Raw genomic sequence first — 16055 nt, 5'->3', positions numbered from 1 at the left:
GGCCATGTGCTGCCCATGGTTTCTGGATGTTTTGACAAAGGGCACTGACACAATGGTATTTGTACTATACTGCGGAGTGAGAAAGTTGCTTCTTTTTTAAACTTTCTTTAAAATCAGTCAGAAGAGTGGAGAAAAATCATTTGGTTTGGCATTTGTTCATCTTGCCAATTCTACTTTTTGTTAACCTCTCTTTTTCATATGGTAGAGAGGAGGCTTACAGGCTCAGCAGTCCAGCTGACCCATGATGACTATCAAATATATAATGACAGTTTTATTTAAACCATTCTATTATTTCTATGGTTACCTTGCATTTACAACAGGTAATCCCGATTTTCCATTAAGAATAGTGATTTAAAGTTCTCTTCAAAAATAAATGAGAAGAAACAGTTTTGCTTAATAATATGATATCACTGAGGACATAGGTGTTTGCCAAATGTAGCAAAGTTTGTTATGATCATGAATGACTGAAATACGTGAATTGCTGACAAATGAAATCCTTTGTACCAAACAACTACGAGTAGGACAAACTCTAAATTGTATTTCTTTTTTAGTTTTGCAAGTAGTGAGAGTAAATTTCACAAGATGATTATACATCCAATAAACACTTCTTGAAAGCTTAATCAACCAAACTGACTTTTGAGTTTCTCTGTTATGCAGTACCACTGAGAACAATTTCTAGGTTAATGTCCACTACTAGCATCACTGCTGAGAATCTGCCTATCTCTTCCTCATCTCCTGCCAATCCCCCTGAAGCTTCCTTCACTCCAGCCACATTGGCCTTTCTCTAGTTGTCTATCTGTATCCCATCCCTCCTGCCTCTGGCCTTGGCACATGCTGGTCCCTCTTCCAGGAATGCCATTCTCTCTATTCACCTCTTCCTTTTAAGCTTTGCCAAAGCAACCATTGGCTTAATGTCAAATTTTTGAGATTACCCTTTCTTGACCTCCAAACCAGTTCATTGCTCTTCTTAAGGAGCCCTATTCCTTACTCTGAAGCACTACCGACATGGTAATTATACAACCACTTAGGTATTGGTATGTCCAATGTCTGTCATCCCTGCTGGATTGTATGATTATGAGAACAGGGACCTTTCCTCACATTGGGTCTCACAAAGTAATTTTGGAAATGACGGAGTCATAACTCACTATGGAGTACTGTGTAGGGGCCAGGGACCTGCAGACACTTAGGTAGCTAAATGAAGAGAACAGACCATCTTAACATTTGGGGATTGAAGTCAGTAACCTTGGACACTAGCTGTAACAATTAGCCAAAATTATGTGTGAATCGAACTATGTGGGCCCAACCACACAAATCTGTCCAAATTTACTGCTTATAAACACAAGAGACTGAGGACATTGGTTAAAGCCAGATGTTCTGTGGCTAGAGCTCATTGTCCTAATGTTGAAGAGTCTCATAACTAGAACATCATGTAATTGAGGTGCTGGGGCATATGATCCAATGTAGATAATATTTTGAAATAATGTTCAATTACTTAATCCCTATTAGGGTATTGAATAGAATGCTCCCTTACATACACTATTTTAAAAGCATTATGCCTGGCTCTCAAGTTTAGGAATATCTGATTACAATAGCTTTTTTCCACATTTGTATTCTCTTCACTTTATTTAATTTTTCTTAACATTTTGAGCAGATTTATTGTATATGACAGTGAGAAACTGGAGCCTATGTAAGAACTGCCTTGCTATTTTCTGCTCCCCATCCACCATCTTCCTAATATCACTATGTCCTGCCTTCTAAACATGCTATTTAGTCTACTGCCTGTTCTCTGCTTGGGGTGTGCACTTTTAGAAAGTCTCTGTATTAGAGGAAATAGCAGTGAACCCCTTCTTTGCATCTCTGAATTGACATGAGATTTGGCTGATATGAATTTGTTATCCCATCCTAAGTAAATCAATAACATGTGAACTCTACAGAATTATTTCCATTTCCAAGATGGACATCCCATCAAGGGATAGTAAGGTCATAGTCATTCGGCATTTAGCTTCAATAGTGTGTGTCTCTGTGTGTGGGTGTGTACCGGAATGAGTCTAGTCCACCTTGTATGAGTAAATGTGTAAGTGTGTGTGTATGTGTGTGTATACATTTCCTGCTCCATTTTTTTATGCAACTGATACTTTAAAATTTTGGCTAAAGCCATGTTGGATAAAGAAACTCGATGACTAAGTGGAATTTCTGGAGTTGTCTTGTACTCTTCATTCCCACACTGGACTGCTTGTCCAAGGCAAGAGATGTGGAACTGCAGGAAGGCCAGTGTCAAAGACTTAGAGGTGGGAACAAATGTGTAAAGATCTGAGTAAGGTGGAAAGTTCAGTGTTGGTGCACAGCAAGTACATCCTAATGGTCCAGAGGGCCAGATGTTCCTCCCTTATCCCACATTCATAAGGCACATGCTTGAGAATTCTGTTCAAAAACAAATGTACCATTATTAACGCTCACAATTTTAAAAACCCTTTCTATGTGATGTGGTTAATGCTTTGTATGCATTATTTAATTAAATCCGCCCAATAACCACGGGAGGCACACATTACTGTTCCTTCCATTTTATAGATTTGGAAAATAAACCCCAAAAGAAGAATTAATTATTATTTGTAAATTGAAACTGAAATTCTCTGATTCAAAACTCAAGGGATTTAACCACTGTGTCAAAATAAACATTTAGCCTTACTCTATTCTCATTTATAATACTGACTTTGTATGATGACTCTGAGGTTGGTCTGCCCCTGTACAAGCGGATATTCTTTAGGAACTTTAAAATGCGCACAGCTGTTCTGAGAAAATATTTTGATAGAGGAACTTCTATTTCATCTCACTTAGCGAACAAACAATGGAGCCATCAAACACTGGACAGAAAAGTTTGCATGAAAAGATAAGAGCATCTAGAGTTGCTTCTTTTTAAGGGAGAAGGGATATTAAGAAGAGTGTGGGCAGGCAGCATTCTGCTGGAGGCTAATTGGCAGTTCTTCTGATGGGAAGCCAGAAGGTTCATTTTGCTTCCAGCCAGGGATATTGATTTTATACTAATGGAGATTTGAACCAGACCTTGGAATAGTTTACAAAATTCCTGATTGGGATTCCATAGACTTGGTCTTCAAGCCATTTTGGGATGCAATCTGGGTTTGTGCAGCAAGACCCTCTTCCTCTACCCTGTCACTATGGTGTCTCTTGACTTATTTTCTCTATAGTCTCTTCTGCACATAATCTTGTCCTGTAATAAAGAAGTACGTTTACAGCTTAATTTACCAAAGTGACTCGTTTTGTTTATCAAGATAGAAAGAAAACAAGGACAAAACAAAAAAACAAAAAAACAAACAGATTAGAGTTTGTTGCAGCTGTCCAAAGAACAGCTCTTCTGCAACTGGAAGGGTACAGATCCTCAATGGTTTTCTGTCTCTCTCTCTTTCTCTCTCTCTCTGTGTCTCTCTGTCTCTCTGTCTCTCTCTCTCTCTCTGTCTCTCTCTCCTCTTAAAAATTAAGTTCATGTAGGAATACCCCTCATGATGTGGCTTCAGAAAAAAAATGATGCTTGGCAGGACAAAAGGTCAGAGCATTCCAGAGCATTGAGATTTCACATAGCGGCATTTTTGGGGGCTGTATTTCAAGGCTCCCACCACATGTGCTTCTTTCTCACAGTGAAGGAAATGGGAGAGATCAATAATCTCAGGGGGAAAGTTTTTCAGAGATGAATTCACACCAAACGAGTGGGGTTGGGGAAAGGAAAAAGGAGGCTGAAATCTACTGACAACAGCTAATTGTTGTGACTAATTCAGCTTTTGGAAGGTGGAACTCCATGGAGTGTGAGCTGCGGCATAGTTCCTGTTTTAATTAGTGGCACCACAGGGAGAAGATGAGCTTATAATTGAGTAGTTTGCTGATCGGTCAACTTCAACCTGCAATCAGACATGCTGAGAAGTGGACATTAATGGGGAGCTTTGACTAGCAGGAAGTCTGGCCCATTAGCAAAGCTGGTTCCAAATCAGGTTGTCATCTTCTCTTCCCATTCTTTCAGAAAAAAAGATGCCAAACAAAATATTTTCTAGAACCTCTCCCTCACTGGGTCTCCATCTACCTATGTCTATGTTCCAACCTTCCTTAACAAAATATTTTCTAGAACCTCTCCCTCACTGGGTCTCCATCTACCTATGTCTATGTTCCAACCTTCCTTACCAAATCTCTGCTCACGCATGTTAACCGAACCTCAATGATTAACACCCCCACGATTCAACTTTCCTTCCAAATTATGTTGATGCGTATTTGTTGTTGGATGCTCTTTGTCACATCATTACCATAACCATCACAAGATCCAAACTTTTCCTCCTATACATTCACCTTAATGTTTCTTTTGAGAAATTCTCTCTCTCCCACCCTGTGGAATGTCGATGAAACTAAGTTACATGTTACACTCTCTTTTTTCTCCTCTCCCGTACCCATGGTCTTGCCAAGAGACTAATGGGTTCATGACCAAAAGGAGGCCATTTAGTTTCTGTTCACTAATACTTGAATCTTGATAAGAAATGCCAGAAAATAAATACAGTTGAAGCCACATACTCTAATAGCAAACTATGATAAAACTGTTAGGTTTTACCTTGCTATATAAGCTTCTAAGTTGTCAGGCTTCTATCTATTCCCCGTCCTGGTTCTCCAACCTTTCCCCAAATGTACAAGGTAGCCTTCCATGTTCCTATGTCACTGTTTTCTTTGCACCTATGTCTATTCCAACCTTCCTTAACAAAATATTTTCTAGAACCTCTCCCTCACTGGGTCTCCATCTACCTATGTCTATGTTCCAACCTTCCTTACCAAATCTCTGCTCACGCATGTTAACCGAACCTCAATGATTAACACCCCCACGATTCAACTTTCCTTCCAAATTATGTTGATGCGTATTTGTTGTTGGATGCTCTTTGTCACATCATTACCATAACCATCACAAGATCCAAACTTTTCCTCCTATACATTCACCTTAATGTTTCTTTTGAGAAATTCTCTCTCTCCCACCCTGTGGAATGTCGATGAAACTAAGTTACATGTTACACTCTCTTTTTTCTCCTCTCCCGTACCCATGGTCTTGCCAAGAGACTAATGGGTTCATGACCAAAAGGAGGCCATTTAGTTTCTGTTCACTAATACTTGAATCTTGATAAGAAATGCCAGAAAATAAATACAGTTGAAGCCACATACTCTAATAGCAAACTATGATAAAACTGTTAGGTTTTACCTTGCTATATAAGCTTCTAAGTTGTCAGGCTTCTATCTATTCCCCGTCCTGGTTCTCCAACCTTTCCCCAAATGTACAAGGTAGCCTTCCATGTTCCTATGTCACTGTTTTCTTTGCTTAAATCAGGCAGAGTAAAGTACTGCTGCCTGTAATGTAATAACTTAAATGACAGGGTATCTGACACAAATCCCTCAACTCCTTCTTTTTCCTGCTTTCAGTAGGAAAATGTGCAGAAGAAAAGCAAATCATACTTGTGCTATATGAGAAGATAAAGAGATGAGACTAAATAAGGCATCTTTACTAATGAGTCTGGGTTGAGGGCCTGGCGTGAGTGTCTTCATCCCAGATGTTCTCATGGGATCTGCTTACAAGCGGAGTTCCCATGGGATTCTCATTGCAATTTGGATCATGAGAGTGATTTGCTGGCTCCTCTTCCTGCTCAGTTTTCTTCCAGGGGCCCCCACTCTCATCCATGCCTTCCACAATTTGGGGTGGGCTGCTAATACATGCTTGAATGTCACACAGCATGAAGGGCAGGAGGCAGACATGCCACTACCCTCCGTTTCCCAGCTATAATTTGGGCATGGTTTGTATTAGCTAGCCTGAAGGAAAGCGAGTCTTGGCATGCCCCAGGATGGGTGTGTTGTACATGTGTGTGTACTCTGTTGCCAAGCTACACCAGGAACAACATGTTCTCACTGCTCCACTCCCTTGCCCAGCACATGTTTGGTGACCTTGCCAGTGGAGAACCACCTGGCCTTGCAGAGACCCTAGCATTTTTACCATCTTGTTTCACCTATATGCACAAGATCTGTATTAGTCCTCAATGCTGGTCTAGGCTCAGAAGTTAAGGCTGACAAAGAAGCCAAAATTCTTACCCTGTGGATCCCAAACCATGTGCTCAGAAGTCTAAAGAACGAACTAAAGAATTTCTCAGGCTGACCAGAATTTATACTTTCCACTGGTTACAAAGACAAAAGTGAGAGAGATGCAGATAAAAGCGAGCACATTCACCGTCACTAGATGGGGGCCAGAAGAAGGAAAGGCACAAAATAAGGTCAGCTTCAACTGGACTGACTTGGACAATGTACTTTCATAACCACATCAATTCAGAGCTTTTACAGGTTTGATTTTCTTCCAGCCCAATCCACTAAGGAGTTCCTCACGAGCTCTGTGGATTTTCTGCACAATTACAGATTATTGCCATGGCAACAAGAGAACCATGTGACAACTTTGCTACCTCAGAGACCAGGAACAGCCACTTACAGGCAACACACATCATCTTGTAAATGGGACTCAGTGCTGTTGGCCTTACATTGTTTTAAGGCTAAACACTGCTTTTTCACAGATGCAGTTTTTCCCCCTCCCACTCTATTTTCAAAATCTTTTAAAACAATTTGGATTTGCTCTAAAGCAGTTCCATATTTGCCTGTGTTGTTTGGTCATAAAAAAGCATTATTCTGAGGGTTGGCGGAAGGAAAAAGAGGGGCAAAACTGGATGGGTGGAGGCAAATAGGAAGCAATAGCAAAGAAACAATTTTGTTAGCAGATGGTTTCCTTACCATGATCTTACTAGAACCAAAGCCCATGACAGTACTGAAATTCTGGATTTGACACACTCAAAGCCACCCTAGGAATGAATAAAATTTGCTTTCTTTCTGAATGAACTCAACTCTTTTTGCCCACATTTCAGGCACATTGAGAACTGGGGCCACTGATAATTAAGTTAGAGATATGATTGAGAAGGAGGTCTAGGTAATATTTTCTCTGGCAAAACAATCAATTTATTTTATAGAAACTTGTGCACATAGCCAAACCCCAGGCTCTTTTCTGCCAAACGCTTTTCCCTTAATTTTTTAACCTCTGGGCATTTGAGGGAAAATTGAATCCACATGTTTTCAGATTCATTTGCAAATGCAGTTAGCTTGGAGCTGTTTGATGACCAGTATGCCCTTGGAATATTTTTATGAGCTTAAACTTATTTTCCCCCACGCCTCTTGCTTCTGAACCAGAAACTGGCATTTGGAATTTGTAGCAGAATTCAAAAATGGTAATTTATAAACCTTCACCCTGTAAAGCTAAGAAAAGGTTTTTCACCAAGTGCATAAGAATACTTAAGGGCAACCTAACTGTTTTTAAAACTGAAAAAGCAGATCTGATATGGACAGGATCCAATTCCTGGATCACATGACTTCCCCATCTTTCTTTATTACTGGTGACATTTGTGTGGAAGCAGATGCTTTCTTTCCTGGGACACGTCTCCACCTGTGACATAATTCTGTGATTGGAATAATTCTTCAGAGGCAAGGTTGGAAGTTTATAGACCTAGCCCTCCCTCCCCAAACAAAACTCCACCAAACACTGTTAATCGTAAGTGACTCATAAATGCAAAGAGAAATGGGTATCTCTTGCTATGGACCCATGGAATTTGAAATCTGTGGTTATCCCTTCCTAACTCAGCCATTTGTTCCGAAACTAATTCTGACTTCCAGAAAGTGTAGCGCAGTAGTAATGGGCAATATATATTTGTGGGTAGGGGGATGTTTTCTAAGTATTATATTTAAAATATACTTTCTAAAAAGGAAGAGGAAGAAGAACAATTGGGGAAAGTTTCTGAGCACGAAAAATGTCTCTAAACCGGGGATTTTTGGGGGCTTAGCGCTCAAGTTTCCTTTGAGGATGTTCTGATGAATTCCACCTACATCCCAGGACCCTTGTTAAAGAGAAATTAGTCTGAAGAGTTCTCTGAATAAATATTTGTGAACAAATAACATTCTTCCAGGAAGCTCATTTAATATAGTATCTATTTTTTTCTTCCTTATTTCTCTTCACCAGACATGATCCCAGAGAAAGCTGCATTAAATTCACATGCCCTATTTTTAACTTTCATCTGGGCTTCCTTTTTTTCCTTTAAGCATGAGAATCAAGTAAATAATGACCCTTCGTATTGTGTCCAGTTAAAGGTCACCAGCTTAGGGAATTTACTTAAGTTCCCAGGAGAAGTAAAACTATAAAGGATTCATGAGCATGGCCTCCATACAGTGCCATTTTCGCTGTCGATTTTGCTAAGTATTTTCACTCCAATTTTGCAGACAAAAACAACTGATATATGGATGCAACAGCTTCTCTGCTTTGATACAGAAACTTTCCGTAAATTCATAGCCTTTCTTCATGCTTATCCACCCAAATCAAAGAGCCTAGTAAATTAACAGGCTGCTGACATGGTTTTGGTCAGTCATAGCATATAGGCACAGACAGTCACAACCAGAAGTTTGATTTATCAGTTTTTAAACCAGTGTGTTTTTTTCCTCTTGAATATGTTCCTTGGAATTTATGACAGAGAAAACAAAGAGAAAGGAGAGAAAATTAACTTGTTGGCAACTTACTATCCGTTACAGCAAGAACCTCAACTCCACTACTCATAGATGAGGTGCATCCCAATCTAAATGACTGAAGACAGCCTACAAGAAAGTCCTTGCCTAGAGATCGGTGGTGCTTTCTTTTATGAATAGTGACTACTCACTTCGAGTTGACATCGCCATATTGGAGGACACACCCTTTATTTAAAAAGTTAGTAATCCTAAATATATAACTTTAAATGAAAGCTCTTTATTTAAAAATATTGAAATGTCTTCAAAATTATACAATTGTAGTGTGAACTAAAGATAACCAGCTATACAGGATGAGTATATCTCCTCTGAGTGCCAAACAAGCTCAGTAGAAGAGGTCAGATGAAAGACGTGGTCAGCACTGTATATTTCTTAGCTGTTCTTTAAAACTCCAGACACTCAGGAATTAATTCCTCATTAATTAACTTTTCAGTGCCTGGCTGGGATATCAAGTAAGTCAGAGGAAACTACAGTTGTGCTGAAGACATAGAATGAAAATAATCACAGAAGGCGAAAGATGCTATGAAGAAGGTGCAGGGACAAGAAGCCAACTGTGACCCCAATCGTAAATTAGGTTGATTTGCTCATATTTTCATTAACTATTACTTATTGGGAATACTCCATATACTTGCAGCATACTGGATAATAGATATGTAGTGAAAACAAGTTAATCATTGCTAGTATCTTCATGAAACAACTTTGTAGGGGGCAGAGACATTAATCAAATAATCACACAGATAAATGTTAACTGTCCAAAGCAATATGATGAACACAGAACATACTCTCAGGGCTGGTGTGCCTGGAATGAAAGAAGCAGGCCAAGGAGTGCACAAAGAAAGCACAGTTAAGGAATTTTGACTTGTCCAGTATCCATGCAAATGCAAATGAGTAACTTCCAGCTGGTAAGTACAAGACTAAGTCTACACACTGAAAAAGAAGAGTCAATTGCAGAACTATGAATAGTCTGAGGCAGGCAAAAGCAGAGTCCAGAAGACAAATTAGGAAGCAATAGCATTGGTCTAGGCCAGATAATGGAATTTGGAACTGGAGTGATGATTAGAGACAGAGAAAGAAATAGATAAATTTGAGAGTAAGAACAAACCCACAAGAAGATTTTGTGGTACAGAAGATGGTTCCTTTTATATATCAACATGGTCAGGCTACAAGTACCAGTTAATCTTATCAGTGTGACTGGATTAAGAGAATTCTAGAGAGGTGACTGGCTCACGGGGGCACTATACTCATCCGTGCATTTGCCCACTGGTGTTCATAGCTGAATGAATGTGCAGTTAGGAAGTCAGGCCTGGGTGGAAGCAGATCATCTTTGAGGGTGTATCTCTCTCTGTCACTCTTCCTCTGTGCTGTGCATTCCAGTCACAGTGAAGAGAGCAGCTTTGTTCCATCACGCCTTCCTGCCATGGAGTTTCTACCTTGCAGATAGCTGATCTAGGACTGAAAGCTCTGAAACAGTGAGCAAAATAAATCCTGGCTCCTTTAAGTTGTGTATGTTGGGTATTTGGTCGCAGAGCTAAAACTGGACACATACACGATAGTACCAACTTACACAGTCAAACAATCGGTTGACTTTAAGTAAAGGATGGTAGCCTTCATGGTGATGGGATGTACCCTATCAGTTGGAGGAAGAAACTGAGAAGAAGCTTCTTCTTAAGAGAAGCTGAGGTTTCCAGAGAACAGAATAAGCTATGTCAAAGTGCAGCACCTACTCCCAAGTAAATTTCAAGCCCTCCCTGTGCTCTCATCCAAGTCAGGCCCCACAATTACATGAGCCCATTCCTGGTTCTGTTTCTCTGAGGTACTCTGCCAGATACAGCATATATTAGACATTAATTAGACCACGCCGTTTTAAAGGCATTTTTGTTCCTTTCAGAGAAACCTAAGATCCAAATGGTATCGAATTTGCCTCCACAAAGAAATGTGACCTACTCTAGCACATATTTGGAATATGAACAATGACGGCACAAGAAAGTATTATACAAGGCCTCCAGATGCATGATTATTACAGAGCAGGGAAAATCCAATATGTTTCAGCAAACGTTGGGAAGGCTGAAAATATTAGAAAATGCAAAGAAAATTTTCTTTGATAAATAGGTGCTTTTATTCTGGGTCCCAAAAGAGAGTGAAGGTCAGATGCTGGTAAAAATCAATGTATTTTCATGGTACACTGAAAATGTACTATGAAAAGCTGGATATTGGCCGGTTTTCCCAGGTTCCTGAGAGGAGGAATTCATGAGCCGGATGAGGTTAAGATCTTGGGTGAGAAAACATGAGCCCAGAAAAAAACAAAGGAAGAGCAGCAGATCAGTGGCCTCCAGTTTCCATTACTGTGAGCCCTTTCACCCCTGGAGTGAAACAAAAAAAAAGTAAATAAAGTCCCAGAATAGAACTGACATTAATTAAAAAAAAAAAAAAGCTTTCTTTTTTTTCTTCTGCCTTCCTTTTCGTCCTTCCTCTATCCTTCCGTAGTTCTGATCCGGGCTTCCCCAGGAGAGAGGTCAGTTTACTCTCTGCTCGAGCTGGCAGATCAGGAAAGATGCGGTTGCAGTGTGGAATCTCAATTCTTCTGTGTCCCAGCTAAGCATCTCTTTCAACACAGTCACCTGGTGACTCTCTCGCTTGATCATTATATCCCATTAAGACAGCAGTTCCTAAGGGATGAGGGAGAGGACAAATAAAGGCAGGGACTAGTTCAGCGCTAAAGCCCTCAGAAAACGTCAAAGGGGAGAGGAGAAGGAGCTGGTACATATGGCTTGGCTTGTGTTTTTTAGGATTTTTTCCCCTCCTTTTATATCAACAAATAAAGCAGATACCAGAGGCTGAAGGCTTTACCCAAAATCTGAATAATATTGGAATCTACCAGATGATCAGGAAAGCATGCTCAGGCCCTTCCAGTACATCAAGCAAGTCATTTAAACTCAAACTTCCCTCTCTGAAGAAAAAAAGAAAGGATAATAATTCTCATTAAAGCCACAAGAGGCAACAGACTTATAACACAGGAAGTAATTTTAGCTAAATAATTCAATCTTCTAGCTGATGAAGGAATCCTGTCTTAACTCTGATCATTGGTCCACCTTTTAACAGTTTTTGGTAGAAAATGACTTAATCTAGTACCCACCTATTCTACTGTTACACAACTCTTTTCTCTACAAAGTCAAGCTCTCTGTACCAAGCTCTACTGAAGGAGGAAGAAGCACTCTCAGGGGTACTTAGATCTAACACAGTGTATTACAGAAATTGCCAGTTAACTGGACATCCTGTGCTCTCAAAAGCACTGCCATAAAGCACAATTCACTAAGAAGAAAATCCATCAAGTTAATGATATAGAAAGATATATGTACATATTTATATATACTATATAAATACACACATCAAATCTCAGGAGCAAAGTGAAAACATAAAATCACGTGGCAGAACCAGCCCAACTTAAACAGGGCATTAAGTGGTATTAGCAGACTAGTTCTAGAAATGATGAGAAATTCCCAGATGAATTGAAGATTGATATCAAAGACTCAGAGATATCTCAAGGCCAGCATATCCAGAGGATTGGAGCTGACTGAAACGGAAGCTCCATTTCTTCCCTGTACATTTGAGTGAATACTTTAAATCTCCAAAGAATGAACTTTAAAGAGAAATTAGTTTATTAATAATTCACAGACTTCAAGAAAAAAACTCAAAAGCATATGCTCAGAACAAAGCTGATTTTATTTTTCCTGTTTAGAATAATGTGGAGAGAAGTTGAAGCGCCAGACTAAAAAATTGAATTCAGTCTTTTTCCCCCTTGTCTTCATATTTTTAAAGAAATGTTTCTAATAAAATATATGTGAGCATTTAGTCTGATTTCCCTCTGCATACTTCAAGTTTTTTAAATCCTCAGAGGACTGTGGAGTGTCAAAAGCAGAATACTTTATTCAGTACTTTAATAGTTTGAGATATTTTCATGGTGAAGTTATTAGCCAAGCATACTTAATTGGAGTTTGTGAATTTAAAGCAAATTACTCAAGAATGGGGAGAAAGAAAAAAAGAACTCAATAAAAATCTGTATTCTACATGGCTTTACCAAACCAACTACATGATTATGTCCTTCTTTGATAGAAAATTCTTGTGAATGTGGTAAGAGGAGTCCATTTGCCTAGGGGTTACTAGAAAGAGATGACACAGAAGCAAGAACTCTGCCTCATTTCTCTTTGTATTTAGGGCTCAGTCTTGAGCCAGCTGCAAAATGGTCTCAATTTCCCCATTGTGAATGAGAAAACACTGGATGGCAGAAGGAACACAGGTAGGAACGAGAGTGAGCACATCCTAATTTTTCCTGAATATGTAGGTCCTCATGCAGAGAGTGCTCCCCATTTTCCTTACAAGAAAAGCCATACATTACAGAGGTCTGCATGCTCGCTACAACTCATATCCTCATGCCTCTTTCACAAGACTGTTCCCGAAATTAGCCTCTCTCTTCTGCAAAATTTCCCCATCTAGTACAGCAATTCCATCAGCTCTGAGAACCTTTCTCATTTTTATGAAAACCACCACCCTGACTCTTACACCTATAACCAATTTTCTTAGACACTGTTAAAATTTTTAAATTTAAAATTTAAATTTTAGAAATTCAAGATTGAAACCTTATAATGGAAGACAGAATACGTATGCATCAGGCAATAAATAAATCTTGAGTTGTTGAGCTTATACCTTATCACAATTGTCCAATATAATGCTATAATATGTTTTCTAAGTGATATAATTGAGAACATAGAGAATGCATCTTGGATGCTAGCCCAGTTGCTCCAAATGTACAGCAAATGAGAAGAGCAGACTCAGACTTCGTACTTTAGGGCCATTGCAAGACAGGTGCCAGTTCTCCACATGGAAAAGTGCCTTAAGATAATCAGATTAGTTGTTCCTCTTTTGTGATAACAATTCCAAGCAACAAAATTTTAACTCCTTATCTTTTTGCTTTCAGTTACGGATAGCAAGTAAAATATATCTCTATGTAAAATCTGATTGAACCAGTCATCAAATATTTAACACAACAAAGATTTATTGTATACCTACAGATGAAAATCACTATTCTCAAAGTAGAGGATACAACAGTGAATGTGACAAAACTCTTTCCCTTAATGGATTTGACATTCTAGTAGATTCTAGTTGCTGAAACTGAGACAGAGGAAAAGATTCTGTAATCTATTAGTGATGTCTGCCACAGAAGCAGCAATGTTAGCCAGAGATTTGTCATTTTGGATTTAGATTTTGTTTAAAATATCTGCCTACTTTTCTAGCCATTGGTTTCATGAATTAAATCCTAGTACAGGCTCAGCCATACTCCAGACTGTAAGTCCAAACTTCCAAAAGTTGAAGGAGGCTCAAGGACACCAAGGTCAGTAGCTTTTCAAGTCAGCACTGCTTATGTGCTGCTAGAGTCAGCTTGACATTTCGCTTGGTCCCCTTGGCTGTTTTCCTGTTTAGTTCTCTGTTATTAGGTCACAGACTCCTATCTCAAAGTTTCTATTTTTTTTCCCTCGGTTCTCACTTGATTCCTCTGTTTGTCTACTTATTCACTGATCCACAGACAAGAAACACTTCTTTAGCAGTTGCTACATGCCAGGCACTCTTCTAGGCACCAAAGGACAGGGCTAAACATAATAGATGTACAACTGTTTTGTTTTGTACAAAACAAAATAAAGATTAGCAAATTTATGGCTCCATCCTGGAGCCCCTGCCACCAGGTCAGGACTTCATAACTGCATACCCCAACACCTGCCCAATGTGTACTCCCAATTCCTTTTGGTTCTAAGTCCAAGATGGACAGTCTCAAGAATCAGCTCATTGTCAACCTCAAGGAAGAACAAATCCCCCAGAATAAGATTACAGATGTTGGGGTTGATGCTGTTCCAATGCCTTGTGCTATCTGTAACTTAATGAAGGACTTGGCAGATGAACTTTCTCTTGTTGATGTCACAGAAGACAAATTGTTCTCTTTTGTCGTTTTTGGTTTTGGGGTGTCTTTTTTTTTGGAGACAGAGTCTTTATGTTCTTGAACTCACCATGTAACCCAGGCTGGCCTCAAATTTGTGGCAATCCTCCTGCCTCAGCCTTCCAAGTGCTGGAATTATAGCTGTGTGCCACCATACCTGGCATGAAAGACAAATTGAAGGGCTACATGATGGATGGATCTCCAACACAGCAGCCTTTTCCTTGAACAACAGAAATTGTCTCTGGCAAAGAATATAATGTAACCAAAATCCAAGCTGGTTATCACAGCTGGAGCACATCAGCAAGAAGGAGAAAGACATCCTAATTTGGTCCAGTATAATGTGAACATCTTTAAATTCATTATTTCTTACATTGTAAAGTACAGTCCAAACTGCATATTGCTCATTGTTTCCAATCCAGTTCATCTCTTGACCTATGTACTTGGGAGATAAGTGGTTTTCCCATAAAACATGTAAGTGGGAGTAGTTGCCATCTGGATGTAACCTGGTTCTGTTATCTGAGGAGGGAAAGGCTGGGAGTGCACCTACTAAGTTGTCATGGATGGATCCACGGGGAGCACAGAGATTCCAGTGTGCCTGAATGGAGTTGAGTGAATGCTGCAGGCATCTCCCTGAAGAATCTGCACCCCAAGTTAGGAACTGATGGGGATAAGACACATTGGAAAGAGGTTTACAAACAGGTGGTTGATGGAGCTTGTGAAGTGATCAAGCTAAAAGGCTACACATCCAGGGCCACTGGACTGTCTATGGCAGATTTAGCAGAAAGCACAATAAAGAATTGTACAAAGGTGCATCCAATTTCTGCCATGAGTAAGGGGCTCTATGGATAAAGGATGATGCCTTCTTTACGGTTTCTTGGATCTTGGAAGAAAATGGGATCTCAGATGTTGTGAAGCTGACTCCTAAGGATCTAACTCCTAAGAAAGAGATCATTTGAACAAGAGTAGAGAAACCCTGTGGGAAATCCAAAAGAAGCATCAGTTTTAAAGTCTAGTGTCACACCATTTCACTGCCTAGGTTATAAGATGGTTTAGTTTGAGGTCGTGCATGTTACACTTTTTATCTGATCTGTGGTTGAAGCAGTCCTATTTAGATGGCCTAGGAAAAACATCAGTTTCCCAAAGTTAGAAATAGAAATTGTTCACAAAACTCCACAGTTCTATCCTGATGTAAAAAGGTAACTAACTTCTGTAGTCCTAAACAAGTATAAACTGGCCCCACCATCTCTGAGATACCAAGGCCAATGTTGCACAGGCTCCAGTTGCCCTTCAAACCAGATGTATGCTACTCTGTAATATAATCTCATCAACCAAGCCTAGTTTGACTTTTTTCCAGCTGGTCACAGCCTGGGATCCAGTGTATAAACCCAATATTGCATGTTTTGTGCATAAGTTTTTAAAGGATTTTATTTCGTTATTAAAAAAAATA

General features: G+C 39.5%; 1 long non-coding RNA gene and 1 pseudogene across 6 annotated transcripts in view; one reads left to right on the top strand and one right to left on the bottom strand.

Annotated features, from left to right (window-relative positions):
* LOC104860936 overlaps positions 1-16055 on the bottom strand; it is a 645196-nt gene that overhangs the window by 244066 nt on the left and 385075 nt on the right. The gene's annotated exons all lie outside the window — the stretch shown is intronic.
* Positions 14418-15614, top strand: LOC104860934 (annotated as a pseudogene).

This window comes from Fukomys damarensis, unplaced genomic scaffold (genome assembly GCF_012274545.1).
Source record: "Fukomys damarensis isolate Sample0158 unplaced genomic scaffold, DMR_v1.0_HiC HiC_scaffold_9, whole genome shotgun sequence".
Lineage (NCBI taxonomy): Eukaryota > Metazoa > Chordata > Mammalia > Rodentia > Bathyergidae > Fukomys > Fukomys damarensis.
Note: the sequence above shows the minus strand (reverse complement) of the source record. Positions and strands in the feature narration are given on the sequence as shown.